A 19,892-nucleotide genomic window follows, 5' to 3' on the forward strand; every position below is an offset into this window, starting at 1 on the left:
GGGAGATTACACACAGGTGGTGGACACAGCTGGGAGTAATTAATGAGACGAGACAAGAGGTAAAACTGAACACACTCACATGAGACGCAGACCTTCACAATAAAACAGGAAACAAGAACACTACACCAAGACGCAGACCTGACACTGAGAGACAGACAGGATGACACATGGAACCTGAACTAAACTAAACGTGAGATACAACCGAGAACAATTCCTTAAACACAAATAAACAGAAACGTGAAACTCTAATAATAGACATCATCATAATCATCACCACAACAAGAGAACAAGAACACAATCCCAGATGCAAAATAAACCAAAGCATAATAAACTCAAAATACTGGGTCCAACGGACCCAGAACCGTGACAGTACCCCCCTCCAAGGGCTGGCTCCCGACAGCCCCAAACGAAAAAAAACAGAACAAAACCAGAGCACCAAGCCAGGGGGGCGGAGGGGGTCCAGGACGGAGGGACAGAAACCAAACCAAAAAAAAAAAAAAAAAAAAAAAAAAAAAAAAAAAAAAAAAAAAAAAACACACAACACACACACACAACACAACAAACACACACACAAGAAAACAGTGCAAGAACACAGGAAAACACATCAAAAAAAACGAAACCAAACTAAAGCTCAACAAGAGTCCACGAACAGTTCAGGGGGTCGACCCGGAGGTCGGCCATACAGGAGCCAAAACAGGTCAGGGGGCCGGCCATGCACACGGCAACGGGCAGACCGTGCACACAGCAACGGCTGCGACGGGCAAACAGTTCAGGAGGCCGACCACGTGGAAGGCAGTGGCGGCCACTGAGCAGATCCGGAGGTCGGCTACGATGCCAGCAGCGGCGACGATCTCCCTCCGGAGGCCGGCCTCGACGGCCATAACGCCCAACTAGAGGCCTAGAAAGCGGCCAGCAGAGGCGAGGCGGAACAGGATGAGCTGGGTCCCATGACAGTATGGCAACCGCAGGGCCAGGCATGGACGAGGCAGGAGCTGGGCCGGGGCGTGGACGAGGCAGGAGCTGGGCCGGGGCGTGGACGAGGCAGGAGCTGGGCCGGACCTGACGACGGCGGCGGGACCTGACGGCGGCGGAGATGATGCTGCAGGCGCGGGGAATAGTTCAGCAGGTGACGGCTGAACAGACTTCCCCGGACCGTCAGCTGACATGAGGATGTGCTGGCTGGGTCCTCCAGGACCCCCAGCAGACGAGGCATGAGGCTGGACGGGCTCCTTGGAACCTCCAGCTGAGACAGACACTGAAGCAGCAGGTACGCAGACCTCTGCCAGTGTGGACACTGGCTGGGACTGAGCAGCACAGTGGCTAGACTCAGGCAGCAACAGTGGGATGCAGTCCTCAGAGGGCTGAAAGTGTTCCCCAATGCACTCAGAGGACGGAGGCGGACGGGTGAACTCACTTGAACTCTCAGGGGGTGCTGAGAGCCGAGACTGTTCTGGTGAGTTCTCCGGGGGAGCTGCTGGCGCTGGTGTCTTGGCCTCTAGGGGTCCAGAGTTGGCTGGTGAGCGACAGCCAGCCTCTGGGGATGCCCTAGAGGGAGTAACTGTCTCTGAGGTGGCCAGCTTAAGAGAACCAGCAGATGTTGTGGTGAAGTGTGTTCCCTGCTCGGAATGAAACAGTGAGGATGGCGGCTGAATGAATGAGTGGGCAGACAGCTGAGCTAATGGCCACTGGACAACAGGTAGCGAGGCTAAGGATTGACCTACAGGGGGCGGAGATGATTGGAGTGGAGGCGTAACAGGTGATGGAATGGCTGACTGAACTGCGGGCAGCTGGGCTGCTGCTGACTGAACTGCGGGCAGCGTTACAGGCCGGGCATTTAACTGGGATGGAAGTGAGGATGGGACGATGGAGCGGACACGGTCATAAACTCGGAAGGAGGGTTCAGAACAGGCAGTCTTAGAAACTGTGGCCATAGGTGAGATTGAGGAATCATTGTTATCCTCAGTCGAAACAAAAGATAGCCCCAGAATAAACAGTCACAGAAGCAACAGAATCAACAAAAGTGTCCCTTTCAGTCACCACAGCCGGCTGCTTACATATCCCGACATCCGGCTGTGGAGTGCCGCGCCGGCGGCGCGAACGTCGCTTCCTCCTTGGAGACCGCTCCGACAGGCCGGGAAACTCCTCGTCCGGCGGGTCGGACGGCACGTCCTCCATTGAAGCGAGTGGGCAAGCGGTAGCGGCGGGAGGGTGAAGGTGAAGCTCGTGAAGAACAAAATTCTGTACGAGCGGGTGCAGTGAGTCCAATAACCAGGGGTAACCGGAAATAAGCTGTTGTAGCTTGTCTTCCACAGCATAGAGGAACGCTTCTCCCTCATGATTTAGCCACAGGTTGATTAATTTTGAAGCTGAGTCCGTTATGAGCTCTCGAAGCTCCGTGGGTGGGGTGAATGCCGCTGGATCCATATCTGGCTGGTCCGTACTGTCACGGCGAGTGAGAAGAGCCGTGGGGAAAAGGTAAGGAAGGATCCAAACGCAGGCAGGCGTGAAGGTGTGAAGGTGATTTATTGAGTACGAAATAAAGGCAGGCAAACGGCAAAACGGAGAACTAAACTATACTGGGACAACTAAACTACTGAGCATGAACAAGAACACGAACCTGGACATGAAAGAAGGAAGACGATAATGATGGACGGCAGGGGACACACAGATGAAACATGGTGGATACCCAGACAGACCAGCAACTACAATGACTAAAGACGTGACTTAAATACACACAGAGAAACACAGGGAGATTACACACAGGTGGTGGACACAGCTGGGAGTAATTAATGAGACGAGACAAGAGGTAAAACTGAACACACTCACATGAGACGCAGACCTTCACAATAAAACAGGAAACAAGAACACTACACCAAGACGCAGACCTGACACTGAGAGACAGACAGGATGACACATGGAACCTGAACTAAACTAAACGTGAGATACAACCGAGAACAAGTCCTTAAACACAAATAAACAGAAACGTGAAACTCTAATAATAGACATCATCATAATCATCACCACAACAAGAGAACAAGAAAACAATCCCAGATGCAAAATAAACCAAAGCATAATAAACTCAAAATACTGGGTCCAACGGACCCAGAACCGTGACACACTTGGTTCTTTTCCTTGTGTTATGTTTAGACACAACACTGGTTCATCCCTTGAGTTAAGTGTGTTTTTATGCTTTTACATACCTTCACAAAGCCTGGAGACTTTGGTCAAGACGAAGTAAAAAAAAAACCCAACAACATCTGAAGGGTAGCTCAAGACTTTTGCACAGCACTGTATTTATTTATGTATCTTTTTATTTCTTTTAAATGCTGAAGTGCACCTTTTTATGCATTTTATCCCTTTTATGCAGGGATCATTTCTGAAGCATCGAACATATTGAATTTTTCTTTTGCAGCATACATTTCAGTGAAGTTGATCTCATGCACATACAGACTTAAAAAGAACACTGAACAAAGATATATTTGGGGTTGACTTCTATTTTGCACATCTAAATTTAGTTCAGTTTCTTTTCATGCCCAGGTGTTGTGTGGTCAAAAAGTTCACCACCTTGCTACTGTTTTGCCTGCAGCAAAGTACACGAATTCCACAGAGGGATTATCCGGGGATAAGACCGCAGCACGGAAGTGACTGTGTGCAACGACACTGCACAACAATGAGACGTTGAAAGCAATACAGCCGCTCACATACAATACATTCTAAGTTTAACCCAGCGCCTAAATTCCCTTTTTTGGTGTGGCTGAGAGTGGCAGTTAGTCTTAAGGAGAAACATATTGTGGCTTTTGCATCACTTGAAACACCAAGAGAAAAAATTGAGTTTACTTTGAACTCAAGGCAGCTTGTCTATGTAGCAAATTATAAAGCAACACATGCTGACCAAAGTGCTTTACAAAAAAATTAGAATCAAAGGGCTGACCAGATAAAACACAGGCATAAATATGAGTTAATTAATAAGAGCGCACACTTTCTCAATAAAATCATAACACAAACCGCAATGCACATGCACACGCTGCAATAAAAGCAAATAGGGCCAGTCAGAAGTTTCCCTGATCCGACTTCTATAAGATTTCTGCTTTGTTGCTTTTTGAGGTTGAGTTGCCAATACTTATGTTGGGTGGCATTAAATGAACAATACTAAATGAACAACATTCTACTTATTTAACCACTTATTCTTTGAGTATTCAATTTTGACTTTGATTAATTCTTCATATATATTAGATTTTCTTTTTAATTTACATGAAAAACTGAGCCTGTGAATGGCTTTCCATCAGCCATGTTCCTTTCTTTTTCAACAAATTGCTAGAAAACAATAGGATTACCCATTTCAGGCTGATGAGCAGAAAACTTCGTTGGTTTGCTCAAACAGCAACAAATTTTAACAACAGGAGGTTGGAAGGATGGGAGGTGTAAAACAATCAACGATCTTCTTTGGGACTTCATAAACTCTCTGCTTACTATTGTTTTTACCAATGTTTGGTTAGGTTTAGGAAGGGTTTCAAAAAGGGCGGTTTTGATTTTAATGAAGGTTGCTCTCATGACTCATCGAGTCACACCATCAACTGGCCAATCAGTGACATGTAGTCTGTTTACGTCACATTTTCCGACTCAGCTTGATTGGAGCAGGTACTAAATTAAAGTATCTGATACCAGGTAATACAACCTAAATGAAAACTTTTTGTTTGTCTGTGTGTGTGTGTGTGTGTGTGTGTGTGTGTGTGTGTGTGTGTGTGCGTGTGTGTGTGTTCTCACTGAAAGTTACTTGAGCCCAGGTTCATGGAGTGCGATGGGAAACTTTTCTTTAAATTAATTGATACATTCATTTTTCACTTTCAGAGTTTCCACTGGCACTCTAGCCACGAGTTACTATGAGCTAATTAGTTCTTATTCTTATTGCACCATTAGGAATTATCTTAAGTTGTTGGCCCTTATACACACAGGTTTTCTTGCTCTCCTTTGGATGACTAACAGAAATCAAGCCCAGGAACTTTTTAAGCAGCTGCAGTCCTACTAAATAAAAAAAAAAAAATCATTTTTAATCAATAACTTGTACCCATGTTATGTCATCTTCTGGACTCTGAGCCGTAAAGATCTCTGAACTGGGATCTCAACGGCTACAGCTTGCATAAGTATGACCACCCTCCCAGAGGAAGGTATGCTTTTTTGTAACAGTAAATGCTTTTTTCCACAAGATTGTGCAAAATGCTGATGTCCCCTCATGTGAAGAATCACCTTATACTGTACTTTCATCCATAATATAGACATGTCCTATAGCTTTAAAGCCTTTCCTTGACAATGACTGAACTTTCCAACCTTATATGAAAGCATCCAGTGAATGCTGAAACAACTCATGCATTAAATTCAATGTCTCCTGCTAAATCAAAGGAATCAAAGGGTTGAATAAATTGGGTGTTTTATTAAATATATTGTGTCCAGATGCTACTTTATACTTTATACATTTACCGAAATGCATGTCTATTTATCTATGGCAAGAAGGTAATCATTATGTAATAGTTTTGCCTGTGTAAATGTTACATAACAAGGAGTGGGTCAAGATTTGGAGGATAAACTCCTGAGATGAACCAGATGCTGGCTCATTTAGTTTGGATTCATTGACAAGTGGGAAGGGTCTACAGTCTACAGGGCTTATACGCACATGTGTGTGTGTGTGTGTGTGTGTGTGTGTGTGTGTGTGTGTGGTTTGCATTGTCACAGAGTGCCAAAGAGATTCCTTGAATTTACCAACTGAGTACACTTTGTTGTGTTGCTTCGTGTAATCATCTTGTCATCATGTGTTTTGGAATAATAAATTGTTGCCTGTCCTGCAGCATATCCAGTGCAAACAGGATACTGTGTAGCCTTATAATATAAAGACTCTTATAAAACTTTCCTACTTCAGAAAAAAAGCTTCCTTTTGTATGCGGTTTAAGTGGTGGTTAGTGCTCAGAGTCCCAAATGATGTGCTGAGCTTTTATCAACTCCCAAATTCCAAAGAAAAACAAAAACAACCTGCGTTATTGATAATAATGTCTTGCAGAGCTCGTTTTAAATGCCCCATGTAGTCAGTGGTGCATAACCTGAGGTTAATCCATCCAAAGGGTTACAAAATGTACGGGAAGCATGTCAAACTCATTTTTGGTAATGGATCGCATATTACCCAATCAAATGGGATGGATGAGTTATTTAAAAATACATATTTTTGAAAAAACAGCTAAAAAAATTTCCATTTCTGTTGTGTAAAGAGGTACAAGTACAATGTTAAAACACTGAAATTACGATGAAGGGCCTGGGGTATGTAAAAAAAAAAAAAAAGTGTTATGTAATGTAGTGTGTCTTAGTTTTTAAACTCTGAGTCAGTCTAGTCTTATTTTATGATTGCAGTGAATTTTTAAAGGCACAAAATCTTCACACTTAACATATTTTCTGCTTTGAGAAATCAGCAGTAGTGTAGCACTTATTTGATTCTAATTGTATTTAATTTGTCAAGTATTACAAGTACTTTTGACTTTCCATGTATTTCAGTTTCCATGTAGATGTACTTACCAATAGAAGTTACCCCTCAGATGTAAAAGGCTAATGGGGAATAATGGGGACATGTGAATCTAATAACCTGAGAAGCTGTATCTACTAAAAATCTCAGATGAGTTCGAATCTCAGAGGTCAGAGGTCACATTTTCTGAAAATCTTATGAATTATAAATTGAGAATGAGAGTACATAGATTTTGAAATTGGTGCCATAGGTGCAGCTACTAAAAATTTACGTTGAATTTGAATCTCAGTGACCTCGACCTCAAGGTCAGAGGTCAAATTTTCTGAATACCTTGCGAATGCGATAACTCGAGATAACTTTGTTTCTAACTGTAACTGTAAGAAGTTTTTAAATCTTTAGTAAACTGTAGGTTTAACTCTCCATTACTTTTTAAGTAACGGAATTTATTACCTAATTATTTCCTCAAGAAAGTAATTTTTTAAATTTAAAATAGCCAGCGGCTGTTTGACGCCCCTGCACCTCCTGAAGCTCCGTTGTTCCATTGAAGGAAAAAGCAACCCAGACCATTATGGCTCCCCCTCCACTGTGGCGCGTAGAAAACATCTCAGGTGGGAGCTGCTTGTCATGCCGGTAACGTTGGAAACCATCAGGACCATCAAGGTTAAATTTTTTCTCATCAGAAAATAAAACATTCTTCCACCTTTCAATGTCCCATGTTTGGTGCTCTCTGGTAAAGTCCAGATGGTCAGTTCTGTGGCGTTCAAGGAGACGAGGCCTTTTGTTTTTGAAGCCCTTCAGTCTCAGATGCTGTCTGATGGTTATGGGGCTGCAGTCGGCACCAGTTACAGCCTTAATTTGAGTCGAGGATCGTCCAGTGTCTTGACGGATAGCCAATAGGATCCTCTGGCTCAGTGGTGGTGAAATTTTTTTTTGTTCCATAACCCTCGAGGTCATTTAAGAAGTTCCAAATGACTGTCTTACTGCGTCCCACCTCAGCAGCGATGGCGCACTGTGAGAGACCGTGCTTATGCAGTTCAACAGCCCGGCCACGTTCAAAAGGGGAAAGTTTTTTTGCCTTTGCCATCAGAGCATCATGAAGTGGGATTACCTGACAGAAAATGACAATAAATCCTCATTTTTGCACAGATTTGGCCTTTTAAAGGCACGTGCTCCTAAACTTTTGATCAGCTGTAAAACAGCCTGTTTCAATTCAATAAATTGCATGCTCAAAAAAAATGTTTTGTCTCACTTCCATTTCGTCTTGTTGCGTGTTGCAGCTCTACCCAACCATGTATAATATGATTTTCTGCCATTTTTTAAGTGGTCTTAAACTTTTGATTGGGACTATATGTGCACAATATGACAGATATTGAACACGTATGTTGTTTTATATTATATTATTATTATATTTATTATATTAATAGATTATATGTGAAAAAATTGATTCTTGTGATACTGACAGAGATGGGTACCTGCAGTGTTAAGTGCTTCTATATTTGTTACCTAGACAGTAAGTCTAGTAATGTCACCCAGCTTGTTATCCGTCATGGGCACATCCACCAAAAGCTGCTCAATCAGGAGTAAATGTCAGCTGGGTGATAGGTAACACATAGACATACATGCTCTAAGCTGGTTGTGGTGGAGGAATTGTTAACAGTATGTGTTCCCAAGCCTTCTCAAAAAAAACCAAAAACACTGAATCAGAAGACTCAGGACCATGAAGGATTTGATGATTCATTGGAATTGTAATTCAGCGTGATGCAGATTTTCTTTCTTCAATTTCATGCCCTTTGTGACATTTTTATTACTATGCAACTTACATCAGTGAGTAAGTCGAGGAATTAAAATGAGTCATAATAATAGCAAGCACAGGAGTAATATTTCAGTCCACTTCCTCCTGGTAAATCCAGCTTTTCCTTCATGATTGATTCCCATTGTCTGAAAAACATCCAGGTTTAAACTAGAAGCTTTAAAATCTTTTTCCTTTGGCCATACTGTCATCAGTCTGCTGCAGACCAGGATCAATGATCCCCATAAATCCACTGAGATTCCACAAGTCTTGTTTTTTTTTGCCCTTTTCAAAGTTATATCTCTGTAAAGCTCTTGTTCTGAGACAGGCTCACAAATAATATGACTTTCCCTCCCAGTGAGAGGCCTGGCACTTTGGGAATGGTGAGCAGATGCTGTAGGGAACATCAGGTACTAGACAACGTGGGAGTGGGGCAAGACAATACCTCCTCACAATCCCTTAGAACTAATGCTTCCTCAACCTGTTCACTTTGCCTCCCAAAGAGAAACAATATCAGAGCAAAGAGATGTTTTATCGTTTCCTAGCTTCAGAACTGAATGGCTAACTAGGAGAGCCGATTTTCTTACATGTTGTGTGCCTTACGCACACTGGGGACACATTATTAGGGAAAAACAAAGATTCTGTCCCTTTTAAAAAGCTATTTGCAAAGAAAAGATCTCATAAATGTATAACTTAAGTCTTTACAGTGTATTTAAGTAGAATTTTGATTACTTTCAAAGAGCACACCCACAGCATGTCATGCATGTTATAACACAGGCACATGATCCAGAACATTCCATGCAACTTAATGGGTCATCACAGACTGGTATTAGCTCATTCGGATATGTCACTGGCTGTTAAGAGAGCTGAATATGGCCCCCACTAAGGTTTGTTGCCAAATTGTTCCACTGACCTCTCAAACGAGGATTGGTGGTGGACGAATGTTGGCATTTTTCCTCCAGGTGCTTTGGTTTTTTCCCCAACAGAATCCTATTCATCCTCTGAATAAATTTAAAGGACAAATTCATATCCGTGTTTGGCATTGTTGAAAGTTGAGGATCATGCTCAATATACATTAATGAGCTCTCTAATTGTGGTAAATAATTTGTTTTAAAAGACTAGCAGTGAAAGAGCCTTTATAACCACCCTCAGGTAACATGATCCATCTTTGTATTTGCGTTGGCGGCTTTCATGGAAGTCACACTATGAGTGATGGAGTGGTGCAAAGATAACTTCTGGGTATGTTTAAACTGATGTGAATTATACTTTGTGATTTATATTTTGAACAGATGTAGCAGAAAAGTTTGTTTTAGTTTACAGAATTTTAGAGCACTTTTTGGTCCATTTTTGTGTTGCCTTGACTCGAAACGTCTGGAATTTATTTAGCAAAAACACAGCTATTCAAATATTTGTATGTCAGTGTATTTTTAAAGCATTTGAGATTAGTTAAACTCAGATCTGTTGCTCATCTACAGTTTTATTTTCTGCCTCATATGCCAAGATGTTACATAAGAGTGCTCCCATAGAGACGGACACATATTAAGGGTTGAATGAAACATTTTAATAAAACACCAAGCGATCTGTATAACCAGATACCTGCCTTAGGACTACACGCAGTACAACGAGAATATTTCAACACAGATTTCAAGAAAAACAGTTAAATCCTGCCTTATTTTTCATCTCGCAGTGTTTTCCATGGCCTGCTGTGATAAGCCACTGGGGTTTCAGTGACTCTGTGATCTGGACCCAGATAGCTGAGAGCAGTGAAGTCATTATTATACTTCGAGAAGAGCCAAATAGTTAATCCATTCACCATCCAGCAGCCCCAGCTGTTCAGTCAAACCAGAAAGATGTCTAAAGCAAACCAAAAGCAAATATATGGTCTTATCCTTTACGTGTTGAGAGATAATCTTATTTTTTAGCATGTTATACAAGTCTGTGATGTGTGTGATTATACTCAGATATAAAATGCAGCTGTTTTACTAGCATAGAGAAAGCTCCTAAAACGGCACGAGGAAAATTACATCATTCCGACCGTTACATAACTTGAGAATTTGGAACCAACTTTCAACTGACCTTATTAGCAGTAGCGAGATAACAAGGACTCAAAACAATAAACAAGACAACTACAGAATCAGACAAAGAAAAGAAATGCAATGTCTTCTCTGGAACAAAAGAAATGTGGTTAAAAATTCCTCGTAAAGATTTTAGCCACTTGGAATGGCTTCAGCTCTGGTGCACATTTAAAAGGGGACAAGTGGTTTGAATCAACAAGATAAATAGATGCAGACATGCAAAAGAACTATCCCTACCTGTGGCCTAAACTGGCTAATCAGTGGATAAACATTTGAAAATGTGGCAAAGATATACAGATGTGGTACTGAATAACCTCAGCGCTTGAGTCCTGGACTGCCTGAGCCCTCTCTCTACGCAACTGAGGGCTTGAAATAGTCTGAGATTGGCTGCTTCATCATCTGTTGGGTTCAAACTGAAACCCAGTTATCACAAGTTCTACAACAGCACCTCATAATTGTAAGTTTGCCAGCATAAATCAGTTGACTTCCTCGAGGCAGGCACAGGATCTAAAGCTCAAGCATGCACAGGGTGCAATTTTCTCACATCTCTCTCTATATTTCATGAGTGATGAGTATAGAGTGGTTTTTGACAGCATGATGATGGCTGTAGTGTGCCAGGGCAATGAGATGCAGGGTGGTCCACACCCTCTGCTGTCCCATGGTAGCTCATTAGTGATCATTTTTCCAGTGGCTGTTGGATTTAGTGTATACTGCTTGATAAAATTACAGCACTGGGTCTTTTTATGACACCAAACTTTGGACATAGCCACAGTGACATTCTCCTGGAGGTGGCTGTAAAATGCACGAATAAAAATGTGTTGGTCAGCCTACACATGTGAACGCGTACTTTTTTACTGTGGGAAAGTTTTTTGATAATGTGCTCTTATTAATTCCCTGCGTTATTTTGTTGTAATCTCATCCATCCTTTCAGCCTTATATGGGAAAAGGCTGTTATTGTTTACAATTTAGGTTTTAGATTAGGAAGTGATGGCATTCACTGATTCAAAAGCATTGTCATAAAATGTGTGCGCTGCAGGCTATCTAAATATTTGCATTCTTATTTATGTTTGTAATGGGATCTCTGCAAACAAAGCGCCCATAGGCAGTGAGGGATGGCTATTGACAGCAGAAGAATTTGACTGTTACATCAGATATTCACAGTGTGAGGCCTCGTAAAACCCTGGTACTTCTTTTAAATCCCAAAATAGACCTCGACTGCATTCCTGTGTCACTCCTGAGACATGCATGCAAGACATAATAGTGTTTTTTGAGTATGTAATGAAAGACAAGACTTCTTAACACCTGGTTTGTAATATGTCTGGCTTGGGTGTACATTTGTGCGCTATGTGCAAATGATAGAAATGTAAGGACCTCTATTCATTTATCAATAAATAGATTAAAAATACAGAAAAAGAAAAATGCTTCATTCCTATACAGTCAATATTTCCCCCTTCACACAATGTATGTTGTATACTACAACCCTGGATATTTTATGTAACAACACCTCTACTTGTGCCTGCATTCCTGCTGCCATTAAAGTTATGTAAGTTCACCAGAGGGGAAATCCCATTTAAATTATACGGGAAATTCTTTTTAATATCCCCAAGCTGGCATCAGAAACTGTAGAATCCTGTCAAAGAAGGAGGAAATCAGCCAACGCCAACAGTTCAAAACGCACTCCCTGATTTGGTTTTCGAGACTTATTGTGTTCCAAAATCCCCAAATTCCCCCATTCAGTCATTGTATTTCAACTTCAAATGGCTGTTTTATAAATATCTATTTAAAAAAATATCTGTTCATAAATTCATAATTATAAATCTGTCTGTGTGAGCTAGACAAATTTATTTATGAGTTCAAGTTCAAGTATATTTATATAGCACGTCTAAAACAACATCTGTTGAACAAAGTACTGTTCAATAAAAATAGCAGAAAACATAAAATAGGATAAAGTTAGAAGGGGATGAAATCATAGAAGGATAAGATAATAAGAAGAATAGTAACAGACTTATACTGATTTAAAAGCCAGAGAATAAGAATGAGAATAAACAGGGTGTTAATAATATCCAGTGTTGGGGAGGTCCTGATGTGCAGAGGCAAAGTGTTCCACAATTTAGGAGCAGTCACCGCGAATGCCCGGTCTCCTCTGTGTTTTAGTCTGGACCTTGGGACAATAGTAGCATTTGGTCCACAGACCTCAAAGATCTTGCAGGAGTATACCAGGTTAGAAGGTCAGAAAGATATGTAGGGGCTAGTCCATGCAGCGTCTTCAAAACAAGTGTTAAACTCATAAAATCAACTTGAAAACTGACTGGCAGGCAATGTAATGATGCGAGTATGGGAGATATGCGATCTCGCTTGCGCTTGCCTGTTAGGAGCCGTGCTGCAGCGTTTTGGACGAGATGCAGTCGGCCAATTGATGCCGAGGTAACACCAGAGTAGAGAAGTCGAGGCGAGATGAGATGAGGCATGAGAACAATTTAAAGACATTTTAGCTCAGTGTTGTAGAACTTTATGCATTTTTATGAAATTATGCAAATGACAAAAACAAATGTTCCAGTATCATTACAAAACTATAAAGCCAGCTTGTCACATGACTACAAAACCCATGGTAATTAATATGAGCTCATAGTAAACACATTCAATTCAAACCAAGGAACATTTTTTGCCGTTATTCTGTTGCTGTGCAAAAATATAAGAATTACATTTATTATACTTATTATGTTAAAAATATAATCAATCTACTCCTCATTTCTTCATATTTTGTTTAGAGAAGTCAAGAAGTGATTCTTACAGAAGGGAAACAGGGAGAAAATGTTCAGCTTTGTCAAATTACACAAGAACTGGATTTAAAATTTGTTGCAACAGCTCTTACGCACAGATGAATCTAAATGTTAAATCATTGCCAGTACATACAGAGGTACAGCAGTGTGTGTCTCAGCCTTTTGTAAAACACGGTGGAGGCTTGCAATACCATCTGAAAAACAACTGCTTCATTTTTTAGCATGAAAATGATCAAAATGAAAGTGCTAATCCAGTAAAAGCAAATCTGGATCGAAAGAAATACACAATACACCACTATCAGTTATCGACTGGCCTCCCCAGAGCCCAGACCTCAACATTATTGAAGAAGCATGGGATGATCTTGGCAGGGAATACAACAAAAGGCAGCCAACATCCAAAGAAAGGCTTTCAAAGTCCTTCAAGAAGCCTGGAGAACTATTCCTGGAGACTATGAAAAGAAGTTAGAAGAAGCTTGGCTAAGATAGTTCAGGGCTGTGTTGAAGAATAAAGGTGGTCATACATATCTCCACCCTGTTCTGGACAAAATACTGTATCTCTCTCTTAATCAAGCTATGTAATGTTTTCACTCACATATTTTAACAGTATACTAGATAAACTAGATACTAAATCTGAAACTTCCCACTAGGGTGCTCTTCACAACTTTCCAAATGTTCACAGGACTGCATCTTTTCACTTTAATAATATGGAAAAAGTAATAATAAAGATCAGAACCTGTTAAAACGTGTCCCTTAACAGACACCTGTGCTTGCAGTGCATGCTTAAATTCCTCAAGACTGTGTCACTGTGGTAGGCTAGTATCCAAACACATACAAACACATGATACAAACACATTATATTGCATTTTGATAGCCATCTCGACTGTCAGCACATTATTATTTCTAAATGCACTGAACTAATCAAAACATTGCAACAAAGTACTGTCACGCAGCAGCAAAAAAAAAAAGAAAAAATCATTAGATGGAAAGATAAAAGAGCTGTGCACTCTCTGACAGATCCATGCCTGTGCTCAGTCAGGGGCTCGGGCTTGTCAGATCATGTCACAGCTTTCACCCAAAAATCATTAGCAGACTGTCTGTGTCTTTGCTTGTCTTGAGTTTCCTCTTGATTCGGGCGTTTGTGAAGCTTGTCAAACTATGATATTCCTCATTGGTGAGAAAACCCGAGAAGTATCTACAGCTCCAGGGACAACATACTTCTCTGATTTAATATGTCCCACGGGTATATGTGAGATAAAAGCCTATAATGATGGGTGAAGCAGCTGTTTTGCTGTTATTGAACATACTGTACAAATTAGCATCAAATGAACACTCAGTAACATATTCTGTGCATAACAGCTGATTCCTCATAGCTTTCTGTGTTGTAATTGTTACAAAAGGGGAATGTTTCATTCTTTCTCTATTCATGGCAAAGGTTGAAAGCCAGACTTAATCTCATAATAGTCCTAATAGCTGATAAAATATTATTTATGATATTATGTTAATAGCAAGTTCTGCTTTTAGTAGAGAGATTTACACAATGGAAGCAGGACAGCTAACGGTAATTTATAACATAAACACAGTTTATATGGGGAACATGTGTAACATTCTCAGTCTTGTCTGTGAAGGTTCTCCGTCATCCAGGTCATCGTGGTCTAAGGAGCTTGGAAAGAAATGCTCAGACCTCTACATTGGAGAGACCAAACAGCCACTTCATAAATGCATGGCACAGCATAGAAGAGCCACCTCCACGGAACAAGACTCGGCTGTCCATCTGCATCTAAAGGACAAAGGTCACTCTTTCGAGGATGCCAATGTTCACATTTTGGACAGAGAAGACAGATGGTTTGAAAGAGGAACTGGAATTAATAGGTTAGAGTTGTATGTTGAGGTTTAATTAAGCATTTTCAATGTCAAAAACATGGGTCTCTTAAATTATTAGCTGAAAGTCTTCTGGAATTGCCATAATTTTAATGACTCCATGTTATATGCCATGTTAAAGAAACATTTTATGCATCAATCTTTTGAGCTTTATCTTACCACTGAAGGAAACGCAGTAAAGTAAAAGTAAATGGTTTTATGCTTGGTCCTAATCTACTGCAAATTCTTTTTTTTACACTGCTGGAATTAAAACGAACAAAAAACAGATGAGAAAATGATTCAGTCCCTTTGTAGGCTGTGCTATTTATCACCAAGATTAAATCAGAAAATTAGTTTTACCTTCATCTGGTCAAAAAATAAGTAATATCTATGTGTCCTTCATTACACTGTGAGTCAACCTTGAACACCCTGAGTGACCTTCAGTCTCTAAATGTCTCAGTTTTAAAGTTTCCCAGGCCTAATGTGCAGCTGGCATGTTAGAAGCAACATCACCAAGAAGCAACTGAGTGGAGCATTATGCATCAATGTATGACTTCAAAAGATGAAGATGATTTTCTGCAGCACTGCCTTCTTGTGTTGTTTATAGTAACAGTGTTAGCTTTCGGTATAATATTTCTATAGCCTATTCAACCACCGGTTCCTCAGACTCCAGTAGGTGGTAAATGATGCATGAGACTGCCTGTTTTGCCTCTGAGGAAGCAAAAAAAAAAAACCCTTTACTAATAAAGAAAGTTGGTCTTGCTTTATAGTACGTCCCTCAGCATCTTACAGACATGTTCAGGAAAGAAAATAAATAGAGGCATTGTGTGTGATTGGGTGTGGTTTCTGCTCAGCTGCAAGAGGAGAGATGGGTTGGGAAACAGTGTCAGGGAGAGTTGATTGGCACAAGCTGCTTGACATTTTCTAATCATCTCTGCCTTCAGGCTGTTTGTAGAGAGTGCACAACCTTTATGTTGTTTACTGTCTGTGAGGACAGAAAATTTAAAAAATGATCAGACTCCTGAAGTAAAGTCTGTCTGTTTCGTGCCTAGAAGACCCACAGGTAGTAGAATTTCAGCTACACACTGTTATTCTTTTAAAATTGTACAAGAACCTCAGTCTACTGCTGCTGGTAATGGTTCTGGTCAATTTTTCTCAGTACTGTTTTTATTAATCCCCATCACATTTGAAGCAGTGAAAATAGATGACCCAAGAACTCAGCCATGTTCAGCTTTCTCTGATCTTGAAAAAACACATATGTGTATGCATTTTGTTACTGTAGTTTGATTCACAGATGATTTAAAAAGAAAATTAAGACAAGCTCTCCCCTTGAGTCATACGGAAGATTTTAAAGTAATATCATCTGAGGATTTAGTGATTCTACGTCAGAGCCGGGTGCCTTGGAAGTTAAAGGAGCTGTTCCAGCCTGGTTCACTTTTATCACTAGAATGTCCTTGGCAATCCTCAGACGTTTCCAACGGATCACAGTGGAGGTCTGTGAGTGAGCAGCTTTGAAAGCATGCCAACAAAAAAATGGAAAATACTGTTGCATAACCTCTTATTTTTCCTTGACCCTTAGAAAAATCTACACTGACAATTTGAGCTTGGATATACATGAAGTGAGGATCCTCTTCAAATTGGCTCACGACAGATGTCGTGTTTGCTTAAAGTTTTGTTTGGAGCCTAAACCAAATGCATTAACATCAAAAGCAGACCAACACCTTTTAACCCTCCACAGTTTTCTCAGGCCTGTGGGTCCAACTGTTTTTTATCAGTTATATCACATTTTCAGCCCTCTTCTAAATTGGTTTATCTGTCTTTGTGAATGCTTGAATTTCTGTTTCATCCCCTGTGAGACTGATACTCATGGGAATAGCTGGAAATCTTCAACAGATGAAAAGTGCAATGCCCCCATGGCGATGCTCAGACTGTCTGGCTCTGCCTTTGTCCCTGTGACTCACTGTCATCACAGTCATCGAGACTTCCCTGATCCGCCGTCCCTCTCCAAGCTTCTGTCTGGAGCCGTGCACAGCTTAAACCCTACTTGGGTTTGACTACATCTGGGTTGTCACCGCTTTCCAAAGTAAAATGCACTGGATTCCAAGAGCTGACTTACAGTTAGCCGTCCAAAGCTTTCCCACTGCTTGAGCCAGCAAACAAACAAGAACAGGATCAAACGTTCTGCAGATGAAGCCAAAACTTCTCTCTTTAAGTGAAATATGATCCAGATTATTCTGGAGCTTTAATTCTTTTAACACGTCTGTTTTATAACTCAGTGCTACAAATCTGAGGGAAACAAGATGTGTAGACAGTGTATAATCTGATATGTCATAGTTTATGGAAATCTAAGAGAAATCTTGACGTTTCCTGTATATTTTCCATGAAGACTCTTCATTTTGATGCAGCTCTCCTCCTTTATCCTGTCATACTGATTTGAAGTAAAACTAACTGCTGGCCACTGAAGCTGCAGTGGAAAAGCAGCAATGCTATTGCAGAAGGACCATCTGATTTGTGGTTACAATATAGTGATTTATAATCTGGCTGCTCCCCTGCAGGGTGTCGGGGTGTCTCCTTTCTTTAATTCTGTCTCACAGGCCACTGTAAAGTCAAGGAAGTTCCATGGGAGCTGCTACTTCAATGACTTCTCATCTACAATTGGTCATTTCTTATCTAAACTCTTTCCTTCAAGCTTAGAAGTCAATTAGAACAAGGAAGTTGAGAAGACGTGACCACATTTGATCTGACCCTACAGTGTGAAAAAGATCTATTCTTACGGTATTAATTCCTTTGATCAACCACTTAACTCAAGTAATTTAGGAAACTGGATCTATTTCCTGCAAGGTAAAGATCACCTGAATCACATTATCAGTAAACTGTGATTGTGAAGCATTTTGGGTTCAGTGTAGCGCTTTAAACAATCAAATGCAAATGTTGTATATAAGAGATACACCTCAGGAACATCTGGAAATTTATGTTTGGTGCAAATGTTCATGTTGACTGAAGGATGGACTGGAGTTTGGTGGCCATAGGTGAAAAATAAAGCTCATTGTGACTTTACAAAATGTGTTTTCAGCCATAAATAAAGAATTGATATGCTACATTAACGTGACATGGTGCACATCATTCCACTGCACTTCTCTAACAGTAATTTCTCGGTATGGGACAATGTATTTCACACAATATTTGCAGTAATCTTACATCAATACAGCTACTTAATTTTCAGGAATTAATACTACATTGCACAGTGCACTACAGGACTTTTTTTTTAAACAGCCTTAGAAAACAAATACATTGAGGTGCTTTTTCTTTTTGATTGACTTACAAGTTTTCAATCAAGGCTTGTACCAATAATGTTGAGGTCAGCAGCTTGAGGAGGGTTCATGCAGGTGACCTGGTGTCTTTGATGCTGGAGTTTTGCTTCAGTGCATTTCAATCAGCCACATAGTTATTGAGTTCAGCAGCTCTGCTATGCAGTTGTGACGGAATCACTCTTCCTGAGCATTGCCAGAGACTGATAAGACACACTCGCTATCAGATGTAGCCTAATTGCTCAGAGCTTATTATTATGTCTGGGGCATGAGTGCTTTGCAAATACTTACATGAGCAGCTCTGCCCCAAATATTTGGTCAGTTGATTTTGTCCCTAAACTGTGATGACGTTAAACAGCAGGATGAAGTGATAGAAATCAAGCCAAATATCCTCAAATTGGGTGTTCTTATGGACCATTTCATAGTTTTAAAGAGTGTTGAAAGACAATTTTCACATCAGCCTATCTTAAAAAATGACTGAGCTCACAATGAGGGTGAGAAAAAGTTTAGCAGGTGGTGGGGGAACCCTAAGATTAAGGGCATGAGTGCAGCTTGGGGGAAATAATTACTTAGAAATAAGTCACGTAATGATTTGTTTTGTGAGGCTGTAATCAGCTGGGTTGTGCTGCTTTTTATGGATTTAGCCAACAAGATATAAGGTGACGTTAAAGAGCTTGGTGGTTGATTTCCAGCCCCTACACACGCGTAAGCTAGTATGAAAAGTTGGATTCTAATTACTCATCTGATGTCTGCTACCCTTAATGTAACCTATCACTGACCATAAACATGGTGTTCAGGGTCAGCATTCACAGTCTGGTGCTCAAAATCTGTTCTATACCAGTCCAGCATGCAGTCTTTAAAAAGTTTATTAGACCACCTGTCATAAAATGAGCACAGAACACACACACACACACACACACACACACACACAGGCAAATAACAAACTGAATTCATGTTTATGTATCCAAATTTGAGCTGGCATGCAGGACTTCTCTGAGAAGTCAAAACTTATTCAACTACTAGAACTACTACTACTAAAAGGAAAGCATGTAAATAACTGCTGTTTGGCATATTGATCAAAAATAAATAAACAACAAAAATGTCCTTTACTATTCTTTAAGCATCATTGTGAAAAACGATAAATTTGAAAATTCTGCCCGTTAAGTTTAACATGGGATGAAAAGTGATTCCCGAAGAAGTTGAGATGCCGTGGCTAAAAACTGGGTGAAATTTCCTCAAGCACTCAAGTGTTACATAATGGGCGGCCTAGCGCATCACAGGAGCTGGATAAAAATCGCTGCCTGATTGGACACTTTTGATCAGGGGAGGCTGCTTCTAAGAAAAATGGGGGCTCAATTAAACTCACCCACCTGTTAATATAAAACACTTGAGGCTTCTTCACTGGAGATATCCATTTATCTTTTCATTACTAAGGTTTAAATCATACTCATCCACTATATAAGAGCAGTTTAAATGTTAATAAAGTCCCTTTATTTTTTAAATTATGTAACAAGTGAGCTGTGAAAAGGCTATACAATAATATTCCCAGCCATCTGCTTTGGTTGCAAAGATATAACCTTA

At 40.5% G+C, this 19,892-nt stretch overlaps 1 long non-coding RNA gene across 1 annotated transcript; it reads left to right on the top strand.

The window, feature by feature from the left end:
- The first annotated feature begins 15,874 nt into the window (after positions 1–15,874).
- On the top strand, positions 15,875–18,097 carry LOC112842499 (uncharacterized). Its single transcript, XR_003214288.1, has 3 exons — positions 15,875–16,066; positions 16,286–16,496; positions 16,583–18,097. It is a non-coding gene; the product is annotated as an uncharacterized LOC112842499 (long non-coding RNA).
- The last annotated feature ends 1,795 nt before the right edge of the window (positions 18,098–19,892 follow it).

This window comes from Oreochromis niloticus, linkage group LG15, assembly GCF_001858045.2.
Source record: "Oreochromis niloticus isolate F11D_XX linkage group LG15, O_niloticus_UMD_NMBU, whole genome shotgun sequence".
In the NCBI taxonomy this organism is placed as follows: domain Eukaryota; kingdom Metazoa; phylum Chordata; class Actinopteri; order Cichliformes; family Cichlidae; genus Oreochromis; species Oreochromis niloticus.